An 8,993-nucleotide genomic window follows, 5' to 3' on the forward strand; every position below is an offset into this window, starting at 1 on the left:
CACGTGATTGTCAAACCACACCCACAAAATAAGCCACGGCCACATCGTGGTATAAAAAAATTTGCAGCCCTTCACTGAACCGATCGTAAGTCGAAAACTACAGAGAAGCAGGCTGCCTCTCGGATCCATTTTGCAGCAAACATTTTGAAAAGGATCAGGTTGAAAACCAGGATCAATTCCAGCAAGGCAAAGTCAACCTGCAGGTTGCTATTGCAAAGGATTAAAAGACGCCGCTATTCTCCATCTGCCACCCGGCATTAAGGGCAAATGCAAACAGCACCAACCATCACTGTTTTAAAGGATGCTAAATGGTACCCAAATGGTCTTTTTCCCAAAGGCCGTAACTTTAGCAATGGCCTCCTCGCTCCTCACAGTGATCTTCAGTCCAGAGATAGGCCTATGCAAAGGATTCCTGGACAGATCCCCCAGCAAACTGCAGGAATGATCAACCTAGAATAATATACAGTGGTACCTCTACTTACGAACTTAACTACGAACTACATGGCATTGGACCAGAGTACCTCCGGAACCGCCTGCTACCGCACGAATCCCAGCAACCGATAAGGTCCCACAGAGTTGGCCTTCTCTGGGTCCCGTCGGCTAAACAATGTTGTTTGGCAGGCCCCATGGGAAGAGCCTTCTCTGTGGTGGCCCCGGCCCTCTGGAATCAACTCCCCCTGGAGATTAGAACTGCCCCCACCCTCGTCTCAAGACCCATCTATACCGCCAGGCATGGGGGAGTTGAGACACCTTCCCCCCAGGCTCTTTATATTTTATGTTTGGTATGTATGTGTTGTTTGGTTTTTAAATATGATAGGGTTTTATATGCTTCTTTTTAAATATTAGATTTATTTCGCTATAATATTGTTTTTTATTATTGTTGTGAGCAGCCCCGAGTCTTCGGAGAGGGGCGGCATACAAATCTAATAAAATAATAATAAAAATTAATTTGTTCCTTGACCATGTTCTTAAATAGAAAAGTTGGGGGGAAATTGGGGAAACCACAGGGAGGGTGGAGGCCCTGTTTCCTCCCAGGAGATTCCTAGAGAGGCCCCATGGAGACTTCTCCCTGCCCTTTCTGGCCCTGTTTCCTCCCAGGAGATTCCTAGAGAGGCCCCCACAGAAGCTTCTCTCTGCCTTTTCCGGTTACAGTTTTGGAGGCTCGGGTTTGTAAGTGGAAAATGGTTCTTGAGAAGAGGCTAAAAAATCTTGAACACCCGGTTCTTATCTAGAAAAGTTTATAAGTAGAGGCGTTCGTAGGTAGAGGTACCACTGGATTTCCTTTTTAATTCACTTGGGAATTAAAACAACTGGGAAATTGGAAAGCAACACAAGGATCTACTGCCGTCCACCGATTCCTAGAAGGACGAAAATGCAGGAAAATTAAACCATAAAAGGACAGGTAGTCCTTGACTTATGACCTACAAATCGAGTCCAACATTTAAGCGAGACAGTTGAAAGGGACCTTGGAGATCATATAGTCCAATACTTTTTTTGGAATGTTCTGGTGGAGTCTGCCAGTAGTGGGTTCTAAAACCCTTTTGCGCGCCACACTACTGCGTATGCGCAGAAGCTTCTGAACATGCGCAGAACCATCCTGGATTGGTGGGGGGAGCTTCCCGCCTCTGGTGCTACCAGTTCTTAGAACCAGGCCAAACCGGGGACAACCCACCGCTGAAGTCTGCCCTGGGCAGATTGGGTCACCTGAGGTCACATCGGCGGCTATGCTGTCTTTTGATTCCCCCTGCTATACAGTTAGTCCTTGACTTACAACCACAATTGAGCCCCAAATTTCTGTCGTTAAGTGATTTTTGTACCATTTTGCGCCCTTTCTGGCTGGAGTTGTTAAGGAAACCACGGCCACTGTTAACACATAACCTCAGGAGCCTGAACATAATAAATATGAATCAGTGGCCAAGTGTCCAAAAAAGTCATAAGTCACTTGTTTCAGTGTTGTCTCGATTACTCAATGAACTGTGTTGTAAGTTGAGGATTACTTCTATTTTGGATTTACCTATTGTTTTTCCGTAGTTAATTAAATCATATTTTATCCAGCCATCCGCACTGTATTCCAGCTGTGCTTGGTGTCAAAACTTCTCGAATTCACACAACAGACGCAACCCTCCACCTGTTCTGTTGGGCTCTCGGGTAGACTCCTCCCAAAAATTCACAGGTACAAATTTCAGACACACACACGTTTGAAAATTCAAAACAATGTTTTTTATAATGAAAATTCACTTAACTTAAGCCCTCGTTTGGTATAGCAAAGAGCACTGGTCTCCAAACAAACTGGTAATTTGTACAAGTCCCTTATCAGTTCTGTGATACTTAGCTTGCAGCTGTGAGGCAATTCACAGTCCTTCTTCTTCCACAAAGTGAAACACACTTTGCTCTGGTTTAGGCGGGAAAAATCAGCACACAAAAGGTCAAAGTCAGTAAAGCAGTCACAAAACACAACGATCAGATAATCCTCCACAATGGCCAAACCCACAGGCTGCTCTTTATAGCAGCCTCACTAATTACCACAGCCCCACCCAACCACAGGTGGCCTCATTTTCTTTGATAATAATCTCTCAGTTGTTGTTGCCTATGCATCGCTCTCCGCATGTGTGGCTGTATCATTAACTCTTGTTCTGAATCCAAGGAGGAGCTGGATAATTGATCTCCTTCTGAGCTGTCTGCCACCCTCTCCTCCTCCCTGTCACTCATGTCTTCTTGGTCAGAGGAGCCTTCATCAGCAGATTCCACCGGGGGGGGGGCAAAACAGGCCTGCAGCATGTGGATGTCTCCCCCACATCCACAGTCCTTGGGGCAGGAGCTGGGCCAGAGCTAACCACAACACCACCTAACTAAACAAGTCAGGTTATCAAAAGCCAGGCAAAAATCTAACCAAAATTAACACGGAACTTAACATGCCGTTCAAATATCTCTGCTAGACTCTCACTTGATAAGCTGAACCCATGTTGTGTGAATGCAGGCACTAGTTTGTTCCCATTGTCCCTATCACCCATCTCCTCCCACTTATGACTGTATGACTGTAACTTGTGGCTTGTATCCTTAAGATTTTTTATTAATATTGACTGTTTCCTCATTGCTTATTTGACCTTTATGACAATCATTAAGTGTTTTTACTTCATGATTCTTGACAGATGTATCTTTTTCTTTTATGTACAGTGAGAGCATTTGCACCAAAGACAAATTCCTTGTGTGTGCAATCAAACTTGGCCAATAAAGAATTCTATTGTATTCTATTACATCATGAATACAACAAACTTGGTTTAACTTTAGCCTATTTCAATGGAGAAGGTCAGATTCACTTCATAATTGTGCTACTCACTTAACAACTGCCGTGATTCACTTAACAAACGTGGCACAAGAAAGATCATAAAACGGGGCAAAGCTCCCTGAACAAATGTCTCGCTTAACAACTGAAATTTTGGGTTCAATTGTGGTCATAAGTCAAGGACCAACTGTATAGCAGAGGACATCAAAAGTCAGCACAGCCCTCAAAGTGACCTCAGGTCACCTAATCTGCTGAGGGCAGACTCCACCAGAGTCCTTCTCCATCAGAGAAGGGTTGGGCTAGATGACCTCCCGAGGTCCTTTCTGACTCTTATGATACCTATTGATCCCTCCTCGCCTTTCGTAAGCTCCTTAAAACTCACCCCTGTCGTCAGGCATGGGGGAATTGAGATATTCCTTTCCCCCTAGGCCTATACAATTTATGCATGGTGTGTTTGTGTCTATGTTTGGTTTTTAATAAGGGTTTTTAGTTATTTTAAATATTAGATTTGTCATATGCTGTTTTTATTATTGTTGTTAGCCGCCCCGAGTCTACGGAGAGGGGCGGCATACAATAAATAAATAAATAAAATCCCTATCAAGAAGCTTTCAACCAATTTCATGAGGCGGTCTTTTCTACAATCAGGAAGTCTGCATTGGTTGCCGATCAACTTCCGGTCACAATTCAAAGTGTTGGTTATGACCTTTAAAGCCCTTCATGGCACTGGACCAGAATATCTCCGAGACCGCCTCCTGCCGCACGAATCCCAGCGACCGATTAGGTCCCACAGAGTGGGCCTTCTCCGGGTCCCGTCAACTAAACAATGTCGGTTGGCGGGCGCCAGGGGAAGAGCCTTCTCTGTGGTGGCCCCGACCCTCTGGAACCAACTCCCCCCGGAGATTAGAACTGCCCCTACTCTCCTTGCCTTTCGTAAACTCCTTAAGACCCACCTGTGTCGTCAGGCATGGGGGAACTGAGACATCTCCCCCGGGCATATACAATTTATGAATGGTATGTGTGTATGTATGTGTGCTTAGAAAATGGGGTTTTTAAAATGTTTTTAGTAGAAATTTAGATTTGCTGAAATTGTCTTCTGTTATTCTGTTGTGAGCCGCCCCGAGTCTGCGGAGAGGGGCGGCATACAAATCTAAATAAATGAAAATAAATGAAAAAATGAAAGAAATGCCCCATAGAAAATGCCCAGGCGGCAATAGTTTTAGGCTGGAAGGATGCAACAAAACGGACAATACAAAACTGGTACCGGTGGACCACATTCAGTTTGAAGTCATAGATATTAAAATGAATATTATCAATGAAAATAAAGTGGAAAAACTGACGGGAAGATGGGGACAGGGTCAGAGGTTTTATGGGCAGTAGAATTCGAGACCGAGTCACAAAGAATAAATTGGAATCACTCTATACTTTATAAATATGTTGATGTTCCCGGTTTTAAAATACAGTGGTACCTCTACTTACGAAGTTAATTTGTTCTGTGACCAGGTTCTTAAGTAGAAAAGTTTGTAAGAAGAAGCAATTTTTGCCATAGGAATCAATGTAAAAGCAAATAATGCATGCGATTGGGGAAACCACAGGGAGGGTGGAAGCTCTGTTTCCTCCCAGGAGATTCCTAGAGAGGCCCCACGGAGGCTTCTCCCTGCCTTTTCCGGCTGTTTCCTCCTAGGAAATTCCTAGAGATGCCCCACAGAGGCTTCTCCTCGACTTTTCCAGCCTTGTTTCCTCCTAGGAGACTCCTAGAGAGGCCCCACGGAGGCTTCTCCCTGCCTTTTCCGGTTACAGTTTTGGAGGCTCGGGTTTGTAAGTGGAAAATGGTTCTTGAGAAGAGGCAAAAAAATCTTGAACACCCAGTTCTTATCTAGGAAAGTTTGTAAGTAGAGGCCTTCTTAGGTAGAGGTACCACTGTATTTTGTAAATATGTTGATGTTCCCAGTTTTAAAATATTATAAATCAGTGAACCCTCCTTTGGTGGAGGGATTGAATGATTGATATTGGGTGGCGGGGGTACATATCCCTGTGCATTGTTTTTGTGTTGTATTTGTTTATTACTATAAAAATCAATAAAATTATTATTATTATTTTTAAAAAAGGAAGAAATGCCCCATCCGGAGATATATGCCTGTGCCAAATGTCATCTACAGATAGTCCTCAACTTATAACCATTTAGCGAACACTCAAAGTTATTTATTAATCAAATTATTTATTAAGCAAATTTGTATGCCGCTCCTCTCCGTAGACCGTTATGATGGTGCTGACAAAAAAAGCGACCGATCACCAGTTTTCCCCACTTTAAAAAAAACCCGTTGTAGCATCCCCTGTAGTCACCATACCAGTCATAACTTTTCCACTGGGCTTCAATCAAGGCAAAGTCAATTGGGGGGGGGGGGCAGATTTGCTCAACAGACACACAATACCCGTAGCAATTGCAACAATTCGTAATGGTCATAAAGCGAGGCACACTTTGCTTAACAAATGGAAATGTAGTTGTCGTAATAAGCTAGTTGACTGAACGGGAATGAGAGTCTTTTAATAAGTTTAGGGTTTTTTAGATTATTAATTTAAATGAATTGGATTTGGGATGCTATATTGTTCCTTTATATGTTAAGTCCTCGGAGATGAGTGGCATATAAATCCAATTACTAAGTAATAATAAATAATCAGTAAATCAAGGACTGCCTCCAAAAGCTCTTCACAACCACCTCTCCCTGGGGGTCCCCCCAGCCCCTGAGTCCCCTGGGGAAGTACCCCAATATCCATACCCCAATATTAGGAGATCCAAAGCCCACCCACCACCCTATAATCCAGCCTTCTCTGGGGAATCTCAATTCCTTCCCCAAACTTTGGCCAGCTTGATTCAGACCCTCTCTGACCCTTGACGGGCACCAGAGCCTAGTGGCTATAGAGCCTAGTGGCTGTAGAACCTAATGGCTATAGAGCCTAGTGAGTATAGAACCTAGTGCCTATAGTCCAATGGCTATAGATCCTAGTGGCTGTAGAACCTAATGGCTACAGAGCCTAGAGGCTGTAGAACCTAATGGCTATAGAACCTAGTGGCTATAGTACCTAGTGGCTGTAGAGCCTAGTGACCTGGAGGTGACTCCTTCAGACAAGCCCATGTTGGTCTCTGAGACCCTCTGACCCCCCCTACCGCCCCAGGCATGGGAAAGGGGGGGGGGGGCACCATCCCACCACCTGTTGCTGGAAAGGGAGGCGGGCACAGCTGCTCCTGCCACAGAGGGGGAGTGTGGGAGGAAAAAACTCTTTCCCTTCCTTTTCCTATGTACTGTATTTTACTTATCACTTGAATTTACAAGCCTATCCAAGCCCTTCCTTCTCACCCCTCCCTCACTTTCACTATCTCCTTCCCTTTCCCTTTCTTTCTCTCTCTCCCTCCCTCCTTCTTAAGGACCCAAATTGTTGGGAGTTGGGGCAATATAACCACTTAGAGAGAGCTGTAAAGCACTGCGAAGCTGTATATAAGTCTAAATACTTTAGTAACTGAGTAGTTGATGCATGGAACTCACTACTGGACTCTGTAGTATCACCATCTGACCCCCAAAACTTTACCCTTAGACTCTCCACTGTTGACCTCTCCTAATTCCTAAGAGGTCAGTAAGGGGGGTGCACAAGTCCACCAGCCTGCCTTCCATCCCCTGTCCTAATGTTTCTTTATATTTTTTACTAGTACTGTATCATTATACTAGTAGAGTTTTAATTTTTTTCTAGTAAAATTAATTGGATTTTTAGATTTGTACAATGTATACTGTTCATGTTGTGAGCCGCCCCGAGTCCTCAGAGAAGGGCGGCATACAAAGCCAATTAATAATAATAATAATAATGATGATGATGATGATGTATATGAATATTATTATATCTAATGTTTTTTCTTATTTTTTCTTTTTACTAGTATCATATATCATATTGTGAGCCGCTCCGAGTCTTGGGAGAGGGGCGGCATACAAATCTAATAAATTACAGTATTATTATTATTATTATTATTATTATATTATTATTAAAATATTATTATATCTAATGTTTTTTCTTATGTTTCTTTTTACTAGTATCGTGTATATCAATATTAATATATCTTTACCTACCTCCAATATGTACTTGACAAAACAAATAAATAAAAATAAATACATTGCTATTTTTTTTTTGCTATTTTTGGGGGGAGGCGACGAAGAGTGGGTGGGGGGAGAGAAAAAAAAACAGACGCCGCCGAGGGTTCCTCCCCCCCCGCAAGGAAAAATAAAAAAGTGGGGGAGGAGAAGCTCCCCCCACCCATTAAAAAATAAAATAAAACCCGACCTCCCCCCTCTCCTTTTGCACCCCCGTCTTGCACAAGCACGCCCGCCCCTCCCTCGCTCCCTTCCCCTCAGCAACTCCCCCCCCCAAACCCCGACCCCGGTGTGGGGGAAGTGCAAAAAAAATACCCCCAAAAAAGGCGGGATGCGGAGAAGGGGGGGGGGGGGCCTAGAGGAGGCAAGCAACCCACCCCGGGCGGCCCGACGCCTCAGAAAGGAAACCCGGGGGGGGGGGGGGAAGCGACGAAGCAAAATGGCGACTTTTTCTTCTTCTTTTTTTTAATAATGCAGAAGGAGGGAATGGCGGAAAGGAGGGAAGGAGGAAAGGAAGGGAGGAAAAAGAAGCCTCCCCCCCCCAAGCCAAAGAGGGGGAGGGGTGTCGGCTGAGGCGGCCTGGCCGCGGCTGAGGGGGGAAGAAGGGCCGAGGCGAGTCCTGAGGCGGGCTGGGCGGCCTCGCTTACCTCTGAGCGGGCGGGCGGCTCTCCTCCTCCTCTTCCTCTTCGCCCTCTTCTTCTTCTCCTTCCACGCACGGAGCCCCACGCGAGCCCAGCCAGCCCGCAGCCGCCGCGACGCGCCCGGCCGAAGCGCCGCCGGATCATGCGCGGAGACCCCCCCCTTCCTCCTCCTCCTCCTTTTTTCCCTTCCCTCCTTCCCTTCTCCCCTCCTCCTCTTCTTCTTCCTCCTTCCTCCTCCTCCTTTTTTCCCTTCTCTCCTCCTCCTCTTCTTCAATCTTCCATTCCTCCTCCTTTTTCCCTTCCCTCCTTTTTTTCCTCCTCTTCTTCCTCCTTCCCTTCCTCTGCCTCCTCCTTTTTCCTTCCCTCCTTTCCTTCTCTCCTCCTCCTCCTCTTCTTCAATCTTTCCTTCCTCCTCCTCCTTTTTTCCCTTCCCCCTTTCCTTCTCTCCTCCTTTTCTCCTTCCGTCTCCTCCTCCTTTTTTCCTTTCCTTCTTTCCTCCTCTTCTTCCTCCTCCCTTTCCTCCCCGTTTTTCCTTCCCTCCTTTCCTTCTCTCCTCCTCTTCTTCCTCCTCCCCTTCCTCCTCCTCCTCCTCTTTTTCCTTCCCTTCTTTCCTTCCCTCCTCTTCCTCCTCTTCTTCCTTTCCTTCCTCCTCCTCCTTTTTTCCCTTCCCTGTGTTCCTTCTCTTTTCCTCTTCCTCCTTCCCTCCCTCCTCCTCCTTTTTTCTCTTCCCTCCTTCCCTTCTCTCCTCCTTCTCTTCCCCCTTCCCTTCCTCCTCCTCCTTTTCCCCTTCCGTCCTTCCATTCTCTCCTCCCCTTCTTCTTCTTCTTTCCCTTCCTCCTCCTTTTTTTCCTTTCCTCTTTCCTTCTCTCCTCCTCCTCCTCTTCTTCCTCCTCCCCTTCCTCCTCCTCCTCCTCTTTTTCCTTCCTTTCTTTCCTT

At 45.6% G+C, this 8,993-nt stretch overlaps 1 protein-coding gene across 1 annotated transcript in view; it reads right to left on the minus strand.

Annotated features, from left to right (window-relative positions):
* ZNF512B (zinc finger protein 512B) overlaps positions 1-8,201 on the minus strand; it is a 57,104-nt gene extending 48,903 nt beyond the window's left edge. Inside the window, 1 exon segment of the mRNA XM_070748768.1 lies at positions 8,064-8,201. The gene's annotated coding sequence lies outside the window, so the exon portion shown is untranslated.
* Between the last annotated feature and the right edge of the window lie 792 nt (positions 8,202-8,993).

This window comes from Erythrolamprus reginae, chromosome 3 (assembly GCF_031021105.1).
Source record: "Erythrolamprus reginae isolate rEryReg1 chromosome 3, rEryReg1.hap1, whole genome shotgun sequence".
Taxonomy (NCBI): domain Eukaryota; kingdom Metazoa; phylum Chordata; class Lepidosauria; order Squamata; family Dipsadidae; genus Erythrolamprus; species Erythrolamprus reginae.